The sequence below is a fragment of the Monodelphis domestica genome, chromosome 2 (assembly GCF_027887165.1).
Source record: "Monodelphis domestica isolate mMonDom1 chromosome 2, mMonDom1.pri, whole genome shotgun sequence".
Classification (NCBI taxonomy): domain Eukaryota; kingdom Metazoa; phylum Chordata; class Mammalia; order Didelphimorphia; family Didelphidae; genus Monodelphis; species Monodelphis domestica.
The window spans coordinates 464,811,266-464,825,133 of NC_077228.1; positions in this window are offsets into that span (position 1 = coordinate 464,811,266).

A 13,868-nucleotide genomic window follows, 5' to 3' on the forward strand; every position below is an offset into this window, starting at 1 on the left:
TGACTTTCCAAGGGTTATGCAGCTAGTATCTAAGGTTCAATTTTAGCTCAGGTCTTACTACCTCTGGGCACAGAGTTCTATTCATTATATCACCAGTTTTCCCTATATGTATATGAACTAATAATTATGATCAGTTTAATCTACATTAATTGGTCAGGAAGCAGTTAGTTTTTTGTATGTTTTTACAGGCAGTAATTCATAGTATAAAAAAAAAAAACACTAGATTAGGAGATATAAGATCTGAACTCACAGATTCTACCATTAATGTTTCTACCATTAACTAACTGTGTGATGCTGTGTAAGTCACACTATTCTATAATTTTCTCATATGTGAAAAGAGTAGGCTTGAAGGGAAAACTAAGTAACACAGTGGATAAAGTGCCAAGCCTGGAGTCAGGAGGACCTGGGTTCAAATCTGGATTCAGACACTTCTTAACTATGTCATCCTGGGCAATTCATTTATGCCCAACTGCCTGGCCCTTATCACTCTTCTGCCTTAAAATCTCAGAAAGAAATTAATGGATTTTTTTAAGTGTGTGCATTGGATTTTACAATCTCTAATGTCTCTTCTTCTCAGGTCCCAGACCCATGCAAGGAATACTTAGTCTGCTGGAGGGTTTGCTAAGCTGACTACATTTGAATTATGAGGTGGGAGTGGAATTGGAGAATGGTCTCTTTTTTTGAGATTAGAGAGCAGAGTCAGAATTGTTATTAATTTTTGGGATAGAGAAAATGACATGGAATGGGAAGGAAGTGAACGCCAGGAAACCAAAGGGAATTTGTTTCTCAGAGAGTCTTATTTTTCTCCCTACCCTGATCATTATCTGAGTACAACATGTAAAGAAAAGATCAGATAATGCCTGAGTTGAAGTTGAAAATATTAAATTTGCTATCATATTTGTTGACAAGGATTATGACTACCTTAAGCTGTTTCTGTCCTAGAAGAGCTTGTCCATGTGGGCAAGTGGCCCCTTCTGGGCTGTAACAGTTAAATTAGTTTCTAGTAATAAAAGTATTATATTTTATAAGGTTTATTAAGATTATTATAAATCAAGAATACAAAATAATAAACCATGTTTGTGCCCATGGCTGATTAGCCAATTCAGAACCCCCATGCTTTGCTTACTTACTCCATCATTACAAAATATAAGAGACCTCATGGGAGGCAGAGAGCCAGTTAAATACTAATTGTGATCTCACCCAGGTGGAGACTCAGGTAAGATTATAGGGAATTCTGGGAAATACCAAGGACTTCTGGGGATTGAATTCTGGGGTTCTGTACCATAAGAAATAATAAACAGTTTATTTTTTCAAAAAAATGGAACTACATGAGATAGTGAAGAGTAAAATGAATAGAACCAAGAGAACAGTATATACAGCTATGGATTTAATTTTTAAAGAGTCAATTGTGAATATTCACTTCCAGAGAACTGAAAAATGGAAACATGAAATACTATGTATATATACATATATAATTATATTAAAATACTTTTTTTAAAAAGAAAAGCTGTCATGTGGAAGGTCTGAATTTCTTCTTCTCATCCCCAAAACGTAGAAATAGTAGTATTGAATGGAACCTTCTGAGAAGTTAAAGAAGCTAGGTGGCACTGTGGTTAGGTTGCTGGATATGGAGTCAGGAAGACTCATCTTCCAGAGTTCAAATCTGATCTCAGACACTAGCTGGGGTGATCCAGGGCTAGTCATTTGACCCTATTTGTTTCAGTTACCTCTTCTTTAAAATTAACTTAGAAGGAAATGGAAAACAATTCCAGCATCTTTGCCAGAAAAATCTCACAAAGGGTCACAAAGAATTGGAAATGACTAACCAACAACAAAAGGTCCCTTCCATCTATTATCTATTCTATTATTTTAAATGTTATAAGGAATGTTACTTTAAATGGAGTAGTCTAAGTGCAAAAAAATACCATCTCTATAGATTTTGACCATGGATCAAATTTCACTGAAGGTCAAAAATGCAGATTTGCTCTTCAAAATGTTATAGCAGCTTCCATTCTGTTCAGGACTGGAGATTTCACCAGAAATAACAATTTACATATATCATGATATTCATTAGTAATGTTTTAAATTTAGTCAAAATCAGCAAGTTCCTTTGAGTGCTGTTATAGCATAAAGCAGTAGGCAGGCAAACAAATTGGAAATGCCCAACATTTCATTTTTCAATAAACATTTATAAAGTGTCAAGACACCACCACCTACATATTTCTCTGTAATATGGCAAGGAAAAGTGAGAAAATAAATAAGAGACTCTAGAGGAAAACTGCTTAAGCAATTCAAATAATTATTGACTGAAAAGTAAGGACTCTCTTTCAATTTTATATTTTCCTTTTTCCCTTGTTCTACCATAATTATTTTTAAGTACTGATAAATTTTACCTTAAATTGGTATGGGGCTCAAAATTCCTGTGGTATTCCTTAACAAATTTATTCTGTTCATAAGAAAAAATACAGGTTATTGGCATTATCCTGCAGCAGAAGAATTAGGGACCACAATAGATAATATTAATGAAGAAAGAGTATACTACAGTTCTCAACAAAGGGAAAGCCAATCATATTTCCATTTTGCCTCAGGATTGGTTCCCAAATGACTAGATTTTCTATCAAACTCCTGAATTCAAGGATACTTCTGACCCTCTGGTTCTTCCTCTCATGGTCTACTCTACTCCACATACCAATTTTCCTCAATAGCCATTACTTCAGTTCAAAAGGACCTAACAGTAGTAATGAAATTATTTTGCAAAGTCCCACATGTATGTCAAAATGTTTTAGATTCCAGATCAATGCAAATAATTCCTAAGCTCTAAACTTCTTTTGGAAAAGTGATAACAATCTTCTGTGTATGCATATTACCTCTTGTTCATCAGATTATTAGAACAAATATATTATTAACCTGATAGACCAAAAATAAACATTAAAAGGTATCATAGTACAATGAACTTTGACTTCTGAAATAGTCTATTAGATTAAGACAAAATTATTGTCAAGGAATTCTCTAAATTGAAATATCATGTTAATTCAGTGAATGACCTGTAACTTCATTTAAGTAGCAACAAGTTTTCCTTAAGATAGTTGACCTCCATAGCATATTTATTAGGGTGTTTCTTAAACCAGGAAGAAAAAAATCAGATTAAAAACTTGTAGATTTTAAGTTCCACAGGTTCAAGTACTTAGTTTTATCTAAACTATGTTTCTCTCCTGGTACCTAGCATAGTATTCTGCAAATAGTAGACCTTAATCAGAAGGATTTATTGAGCCTCAGCTATATTCTAGATCCCTGCCATACAATGGATAATGTTAACAAAATATAGAATAAATTGTTCCTCTGAGAAACCTTTAAAGTCATAAATAAAACCTCCAAATACATGCCATTTTCATAAATATTATTGGAAAGGGCAGCTTTTTGTCTCTTTTACCAAATTACATATTTTGACAATTGCATAAGCTTTTAGTAGCATGTAAGAATTTTTCTTCCTGGATCAAAAAAAGTCACTATTTAGTCCTTTGCTAAGATAATAATACTCTCTGTCATTTCAGCAATTATAATATTTATTCTTGTGACAATGCTCTATATTTCAGCAGTGGTGTGATGATGCAGACCACAATTTATTCCACAATTCTTAAAATGGCTGTAAGACTGGACTAATGAAAAATGAATCATTAATTAACCTATGTGGTCAAGAGAACCTGGAAAATCATTGTTTGGTGCAGTATGGCCAAGGGAATTGCATGTTTTCCTATCAGTCACTGATCAGTGAGAAATCATTTGGCCTGCCATGCATTGTTGTGATGTTAATTAACTAAGGAAATGTAGACCAAGGTGAACACTAATCTAGTTCAAGGGAAAAAATTGAAAACTCATGTTCATGATTCTAAAACTATGCTACATGAAGGAGTGAAGTGTGAAAGGATTTAGCACAGGCAAGATAATTACAAACTCATTTTAATTGATTTGTGACAGAAAAAGGAAATTTAATATTTTCCCTTATGTTTCTTTAATAATATATGATATTTATATGGTACTTTAAGATAAAGCATTTTATATGTATGTGTGTATAAATAAATATATACATGTATATGTATATACACATTTTTACAAACATCCATTCAGATAGTGGATAGATAACTTCAAAAACATATTTCACAGAGGACCAGTGACATCACTGGATGATATCTTGCATGCATGAATTGCATTTAAGTTAGAAAGAGTTACATAGTCATCAGTCTCACTGACTCTCTTTCAGAGTCATCAAAGTCCAATGGCATGATAAAAGTCAGAACCATTAGACATGGCCCAGGATGCAGTGGATGAACCTTGGCATCTTCAGTGTCTAACCAATCATTAATACTCACCAAGTTCCATACCTGTTTCAGCTGCCTACATATCTAATAATATAAATCATTTTCATCTGATCATTCCACTGGAGGAAATCTTTATGTACTTGGGATAAGCATTCCCCTACCTAAATGATGAGTTTGAAGTCTGTCAGTTACCCTCAACATGGTTTAGCCCATCTGGTGAAACAATTTTTCTGGGATATGGCCACTGTGCATGCCACAGGTGGGAGTTGGGTGAAAGATGGATGAGCAGCATTGTTAAGGGCTCAGTAAACCCTCACTGCAGAGGTGCTCGTCCTCCCTGAACATCCTATATCTTGTATACATGTGTGCCTATCTATCTAGATGTTTATTTATGTTTGTATCCACATCTGGATTGATATATACATCTTTATTTGATTTTCACAAGTACCTATTAATAGGTCCAATTAAAAATCACAAAAAATAAATTTTAAGTGACCTGCTGATGTTTACAAACCTAAAAAGTGTCAGAGGCAGAATTTGATCCAATCTTTCCTGATTCCAACCAAAAACTCTTATCACTATTCCACTCTTTCATGTAAAACTCCACTAGAGGATAATTTTCAAAAATAGGGAGGTTTTTTTGTTTATTACATGTAAATATCACATTATAGGAAGATTTATAGACTTTTCCTCCTCAAATGTTATTTGTCATTTCATTAATCTGGATGTCCTTTCTAGCAATGTAGATCCCAACTTGTTCATTTTTGCTGATACGTCTCTTGTCCCATGTCCTCCCCTAAAGTCACCAAAGAGAGTCCACTTATGATAACAGCCTTCATCACTTTCTTCTGACATTGCAAAGATATCAGCAGAGGTTTGGGGATTTCTATCTATTATATTGCACCTTTTCCACATCACCTGTTCTCCAATTTTATGATCATACATATCTAAAGTCCCTTCCAAATCTAAATATATGATGATCCTAAGTTCCTTGTGACATTCTTTTCTTATTTCCTTTGAATTTTATTATTTGTTATAGATTTCTGCTTGCAACCACTCAACTTGTTATCCATTGTCACAGTTACATGGCACCACCAAGTGAATATTGGAATTGAAAAGACCAGTCTTTTCATCTAGAAGGTTAGGATTATTAAAGGAGCTTTTTAATATCCTGAAGGCAATCTGTGTTCTTTCCCTCATTATACACCTGGTCCCTAGTAGTGATTCATGCATACTGTCCTGTCCAATACACTAGTTAAATAGATTGTTCATTCACTTATATTCCAAAATCTGAGCGGTTTTCTTCATTCTCATGTTGTTTTCTTTTTCCTCTGTGCAAATGATTAGATCAAACTCTTTTGAGTGGTCATGAATCTCTTCCAAGATCTTTCCAATGTTCCAAGGCTTGATGGATCAATCATGATGTCACCCACAAACTCAGGTTTTTAGAAGATCTCACGACACACAGAGAATCTCTTCAACTTAGATTCCTTCCCAATGCTGTATACTTTTGATGAGCATAATTTGTCACTCTCACTCTCACTTAATTAGAAAGTCACTGAACATTATGTGCTCCTATATTTAAAATAATTTTTAAATATTGTTGATACATGTATAAATCATTTTGAAATAAACTTTTAAAAATTGCATTTTAAATTAACAAGTATTTTTCTTTCCCTCCTTTCCCCCACACCAGAAGACAAAACCCAAGCAACAAATATGCATAGACAAGCAAAACAAATTTTAACATTATAAGGTCCCAAAAATGTGTGTCTTATGTGTGTCTTATTCTACATATTTAGCCCATCAACTCTCTATGAAAAGGTATGTAGTATTCTTCATCATTAGTCTTCTTGAAATTATGGTTCTTCATTGCAATGATCAGAATTCTAATCTCCCAGAGTTGCACATTTGTTCATATTGATATTAAAATATAAAATACTCGCTAATTCTGCTTATTTCAAGAAGCATTAGCTCATTCACATCTTCCCTAATTTCTCTAACACCATTCCCTTCTTATCTTACAACGCAATAGTATTCCATTACATGAATCTGACATATTTTGTTTAGCCATTCCCCAATTAATGGATACACCCTTAGTTTCCAGTTCTTCATTAGCATAAAAAGAGGGGCTGTAACTACTTTACATGCATTTTTCCTCTTTCATTTCTCCTTTCAGAGTATAAGCCAAATATCTTTTAATGTTATATTTTTTCTACTGAATCAAATGTAATTTTTTAAAAGAAAAAGCACAGGGGTCACCTGGATTCTTTATATCTTTCTGGCAATTTTGTGATGGTAAAAATTTGATCTACTATGAAATATGTTTTGAAAATACACCTGCTTTCCACTGTATCACTAATTGTGGCCTTGATCATAGATTTGATATTCATTAAATTGTAAATAAATGCTAAATTAGACATTCATATTACTAATATTTTCATTTTTTTCTTTTTAAAGAGGCTGAAAAATTTCCACTTCTTCATAGATTCCTTTTTCCCATTTCATTCACATAGTGTTTTCCTCTACTCCCATGTTCTCTCCTTCCAAATATCCAATTTTTTACTAAATGCTGCCATTTCTTAAAAAACCTCCCACACACCTAGAGGCAGCTAGGTGGCATAGTGAATACAATAATGGAACTTTAGTCAAGACTTGCACTTAAATTAAGCCTCAGGCATTTACTAGCTGCCTGACCCTAGTCAAGTCACTTAACTTCTGTCTGCCTCAATTTCCTCAACTATATAATTGGAACAATAACTATCCCTACCTCCAAGAAAAATGCTGAAGACAATAACTGACATACATTAAGAACTTAGCAAATGCTGCTTTTTTCCTTCCTTCTCATAGCTGACACATCCTACACAGTTATTACATGAATTCAGGCTCTCATCATTTCTCTTCTAGACTACTGTAATAATCTATTTGATTTCCTTGCCTTGGTTCTATTCATGCCAGTCACTACTCCACAAAATTGTCAAAATAATTTTCATTAAATTCACATCTGACCCTATCATTTCCCTCTTCAAATTAAACTCCAATGGCAATCTTTGGCCTCAAAGAAAGGAAGGAAAATCCTCTACTTATCTTCTCAAGCAACATCTTGACATTCAAGTTAAGTGTTTATTGATTCTTTTTTGCCTCTTTCTTATGACAATTGATTTATATCAACTAATCATTATTAAATTATTTTAATCACTCTTAAAATATTTTATCAATTGCCTACCTTTTATTATTAAAAACTTTTCATATTTATGTATTCAGTTGTTTGCTTTATGCACTATTTTTTCTCATATTTATTCTTTATTCTAGCTTTGTGCAAAATTTTATCTTTGCTCTAAAAAATTGATATTGGGACTAAACACATTCAAATGATTCAGAAATGACTCCCATATCAGTAAGAAATCATTTTCTGCCTGTTAAAATATAACCAATTTCATTTTTGTGATGTTATTTGATGTTTAGTATGCCCTGTGCATACTAACTCTTATCAAAGTAGTCATTATGTAGAGAAAGGTATAAGTATACATGTATAGTTATAAATCCATGACTTCTTCATTCCTTATTCTGAGCAATGTTTCCTAATATTTTCACCATCTTCATCTATTCTACTTTTATTGTGTAGTCAAAAAATATCAAAATACATATTGATTTTATTTGTATCACATTAGCATAGTTGTTGGTACATAAACTATAATTCTTTTTATGGAGGACCTTTTGAAAACATTTCAATATGAGATGTCCAAATATCCCCTGAAAAAATATTAATTTTTACCTTTTTTGTATCCTATAAAACTAATCCTGCTATTTTTCCCCAGTGATTTGGAGTCATCCTTCCTAGCAAATCTTGCAATTTCATATCCTTACGAGCTATGTGACTCTGGGCAAGTCACTTAAATTCTACAACTTCCTTCCTATTTGTAGTGAAAATGACAAGGTTCATAAATTTCAGTTTCTTCAGATGGATATCCATACATCCATCATGGATATCATATTTAGGGTACCAGGTGGCTAGTTAACATTTTAAACAATATAAATAAGTGATTCTTAGCCTTAGTCTCTCAGATACTTTGGTAAAGTCTGTAGATTCCGTCTCAGAATATTTTTCAATACATAAAATAAAAGGATTACAAAGGAAATGGTTATAGTAAAAGTGTTATCAGAAGTTTTTGTTTTTTTTTAGTTCACAGACCAAGAATTGTGAGAAGATGATAGAGTAGATGTGAAGCTTCCCTATCCTCCTAATACCCCACCCCAAAACAATAAAAAATTGCACCACAGCATCAAAGTAGGAGGAAGGCCTCTGAATTCCCTGGCTTTAGTCCTAACAGATAAATTTAAACAACACTAAACAAACAATGCAGAATCGACATGATGCAGGCACTGGGGGCAGGACCCATAGTCTCATTTTACCTATTAAATTCAGAATCTTAAGTTTTAGAGAATATTGTTGGAATCTGCTAATCAGAAGGAGACTATAGGAATCCCTTTGCTATCTGTGACTGCAAGACTTATTGCTCCTATGCAGAACCAAGTCACAGTTGTTAAATTTAATTTGTGGTTGGACTCTGAATATTTATATTGGTGGTCGCCAGGGATTTAATTTCTAAATCCCAACATGAATTACTAAAGTAAAATGAAGTTTTGGTAGTTTTATTTACAATAGAGGGATGATATTAAGGATGAGAGGGAGAGAGGAAACTCCAGCTTCCTCTGAGACAGATAAAAATACTAAGGCCCAAATCAGGGAAAATAGTCTCAAAACAATGTGTCTTTCCTGGAGGCTTTATGCCTCCAGAAAGGCAGGGTCACTAAGTCAGCCTTTCACTCACCAAAGGTGACCATCTAATGGAAAGAAGTCTGGGTGTCTGTCTCCTGGTTGCTCCTAAAGTGTCTGCCTTCCAGTCTCTCTTCCTCTAATTGTATTGGATCGAATCTTCTGGCCTCTGGTCCCCTTTTAAAGATCTTTTTCTCTTGTGTCATCTCCCCTAAATTTCTTGTCTACCAACCACAGCAGACGCTTTTCTCCAGGACTGTCTACTCTTTAGTTCACACCTTCTTTACTTAGATTATACCTTTTTGTGTTATTTAACACCTTTTTTTTTTTTGGTTAGTTCACCTTTTGTATTTACTTAACACCTTTTTGTAGTTAAAATGGGTAGATCTACTTAAAATACTGAGTTATCACCTTGTTGGGGATTAAAATCTAAAAATAGATTGGGATTACAATTCCATCTTCCCAATAAAGGAAGAGCTAAGCATCTTCATTGTTACAGTCAGGCGATTACAATTTAATCTTCCTAATGAAGGAAGAGCTAAACATCTTCATTGTTACAATCAGGAGATAGCTGAATCCAATCTTCACACATTTTGGGGGTGCAGTTGCAGGATGAGAAGGAACATCAGAATATACCACCACTAGCAGTCACAGGAGATCAGGGGAACCTGGTTACAGTTGTAAAATAGTGCTTGGGATTACTCATAGACAAGAGAACAGGCTTAAACACACTTCTTACATCATACCACCTGTGAAGATGGGAGAACTAAGAGTCCACTTAACACCTTGAGGGACTAAGAGAAGGAAAGGTAGATGAAAAGAAAGGAGGGAAAGGGGATAAAAAGGGAAAGATAGCATTAAGGGAGTACATATAAAAAAACAGGGGCTAAGGTGGGGGGATAAGGGTGGTACTCTTAAGACAAGATAAGGGAGAGATTTTTAAAGTAAAACTCATATCAAAAATTAGAATGGTATTTTTGGGAGAATAAGGAAGGGACATTTAGAAAGATGGATAGAATAAGAAGTAAAAGATAAGGGGAAAGGGACAAGGGAGGGACCTACAGAAAAGTTAGTCATTTTGAAACTAGGGAGACAAAGGGGAAAGATAAGAGAAAGTTTCTAAGAAAGGGGGCAAACTAAAGAAGTAATGGACAGATGAAATTGGACATCTGAGGAAAGATACAGCAAAAAGAGAGAAAGAGAAGGTCAGAGAGGAAACACAGAATGGAGAAAAATGCAAAACTAGGAATTGTGACTTTAAATATGAATGGGATGAATTCACCCATAAAACAAAAATTGATAGCATAATGAATGAAAACCCAAACCCAACAATATGCTGCACTAAACAACACACTAAGAAGCAAGGTACAAAAAAATGAGTAACACATAATTAGTAGCAATTATAATTTCTAATAAAAATAAAATTGATATAATAAAGGAGATAAACAGGAGAACTATGTTACTTTAAAATGTGCCATAGATACTGAAGAATTATCAATGTTAAACATATGTGTTCCATTATTATAGCATTCAAGTTTTCAAAGGAAAAATTAAATGAATTACAGATGAAAACAGATAACAACAATAGTGGGAGGCTTTAATCTTCCCCTCTCAGAAGAAGATAAATCTGACCAAAAAAAAAAGAAAGAAAGAAGAAAAGTAAATGACTAGAATCTTAGATAAGTTATATGGTAAGTGTTCTTGACTCCATGCATATTAAAAGAACAAGGAATAATTAACTTTGAGAAATCAGGGTAAGGGAATCTTGGGAAAGGTTGTTATGATAGTTGTTTTTGAGCATATATAAAAGATATTGGACTTAATTCAGTTTTCTCCCAAGAGCAGAATGAGGTAGTAATTACCATTCTGATAGCCCTCTTCTAAATGCTGTACAATTTATCATTTTTCCCTAAAATTCAATGTCCAGAACCTAACATAATATAATATGCATGATATGATTAGGCAAAACAACAGCTATAACTAGTACTCCTTTAGTGAACTGAAAAAAATAAAGCAAGTTTTTTTTTAATTCCTCTTTTTTCTTCTTCTTTAATTTGCTTTATTTGCTCCCTCTCTCTCCTGTTCTCTGTCCCTTATTCTCTCTGTGTCTCTACTGATTCTCTTTCTCATTCTCTCTATATCACTTATTATCTCCTTTCTTCCTTCCCTCCCACAAATTCTCCATCTTTCCATTTGAAGCCTGAATGACCTTGTGTCTAATTAAGCCCAATTAGGCCTACAGGAAATGAACTACTTCTACCCAAACTAAAAGGTCATATTTTGCACACTACTGATTTTTACTCCATGAGTTCACATTAAAAGAAAATAATGTCTGGAATTTTGTACAAAATGTGCTTTGAAGTATATTCATAAGATCTTCTTTTAAATTACTCCATTTCTTGGTTTTGGCATAGACAACAGAGACTTTACAAATTTTTTTTCCTTTCAGACTATTTTTTTCAACTCTAGCATATTTGTTTGCTATAAATGGATATTGATCAAAATAAATAATATTGGATCACCTCCCATTATATTACAATCTTCATATAAATGAAATCATTTGTATTTTGTTAAAATGAATACAAATAGAAGGGAATTCCAGCCCCTAGACAAAGAATGGCTATTTTGTTTTCAAGTTTACTTTATAATTATTCAGAATTTTGAGAATTTCATTCTTTTTTATGCCAATGAAATTTGATGTGTATACCACATTGTTGATGAGTCTCCTATCCCACTCTAGCCTCCTTATGGAAAAAAATGTATTTTTAAGTTGATTTCTTTCAGAGGAAAAAGTTAAAATTTCAAAATTCAGAGCTGTGCAGATTCATGTTAGTCCCTTTCAGTAAAATTACATAAATCTATTTTTGACACAAATGTTCCTCTTGCTGGTTCACCTATTAATTTATGGATGCCATAAGGCATTAATTAGAAATTATGTTATCACATTTACTGCTAATTAAAGACATTGTCAAAGAAACAGGCCCCATAACTTTATGAAAAATTATTACAGTCAGAAAATTATTCTGATCAACTGAAATAAGAGATTACCCAGTGCTCTATCCTAGTCAACTCAACTCAACAAGCATTTATTTTTTTTAAACCCTTACCTTCCATTTTGGAGTCAATGTATTGGCTCAAAGGCAGAAGAGTGGTAAGGGCTAGGCAATGGGGGTTAAGTGACTTACACACAATTAGGAAGTGTCTGAGGACAGATTTGAACCGAGGACCTCCTGTCTCTAGACCTGGCTCTCAATCCACTGAGCCACCCAGCTGCCCCCTCAACAAGCATTTATTAAATGTCTAGTATGAGTCCATCACTCCACTGAACATTGGTAACACTACAATTTCCTCATCAGTAAATAAGGGGGTTGAACTAATGACAGCTAATATCCCTTCTATAGGGGCAAAGTCTATTATCTTATTTTATAACTATAAAATTCCATAAACATACACACATATGTGTGCATGGATATCAGTTTATATGCAATTATTGATTATTGTCTAATTACTGCTTTCCTTTTTAATCTTAGTTTTTCCATGTCTGGCATGCCGACTTGTTTCTAATTCTACTTTTGTTGCTTTAATGGGATCCTTGACTCTATTTATTCATGAATTTAATAAGTGCTTCTACTGTAATAGCCATTTCACCAGGCATAAGAATTCCAGAGACAGAAGTAGAACACCCCTTGTCTCAAGAATCTGACAGTCTAATGGAAAGACAAAATGTACATATGTTATATATAAATATATGTATATAAAGAGGCAAAAAAGCTTAGGGAATATAGATACCAACTATGGCAAGGACATAGAGACAGAAGATCAAGTGACCTGCCTGAGGAATAGCAAGAAGGTAATTTGGCTGAACAATAGAGTACATAAATGGCAATCATACAGCATGAGACTGGAAAGGTAGTTTTAGGTCAGGCTATGAAGGGCTTTAAATGCCAGATGTGAGTTTACACTTTATCACAAAAGTAATAGTCATTGCTGTTTGTTGAGCAGGATGGTGGCATGGTTAGATATATACTTAAGGAAAATTTATTTTGGCAACTGTGTGGAAGACAAAATGGAGTAAGGAGAAATGAGAAAAGGATATTAATCAATATGCAAGGATAGGACCTGACCGATATTCTTAGCTGTGCAAGTAGCAAAAGAAATCAGATCTTAGAGATATTGTGGAGATGGTAATGATAAAATTTGGTAATTGATAAGAATGTGGAGTAGAAGCAGCAATACAAAGATTCAGAACAATTCTGAGGGGCTCATGAGAAAAAACACTATCCACATGCAAAGGAAGAATTGTGGGAGTAGAAACACAGAAGAAAAACAATTGCTTGATCACATGGGTCAATGGGAATATGATTTGGGATGTAGACTCTAAATGATCAACCTAGTGCAAATATCAGTAATATAGAAATAGGTCTTGATCACATGTAAAATCCAGTGGAGTTGTGTCAGCTATGGGAGGGGAGTAAGGGGACAGGAGGGAAAGAACATGAATCTTGTAACCATGGAAAAATATTCTAAATTAATTAAATAAAATTTTCCAAATTAAAAAAATTACATATATGACAATTTATATATACTTTATATATGTGTGTGTGTGTGTATATATATATACATATATATATATTTATATAATGTAATGATCACTCCACCAACCACCCTATCTATGAATGAAACTCCTAGATCTTTCAAAAATTAAGCTATACTCCTAGGTTTTAATAAATTTAAAAATGGTTCATCATTCCAAATGATGGAAGATTCCATATGTC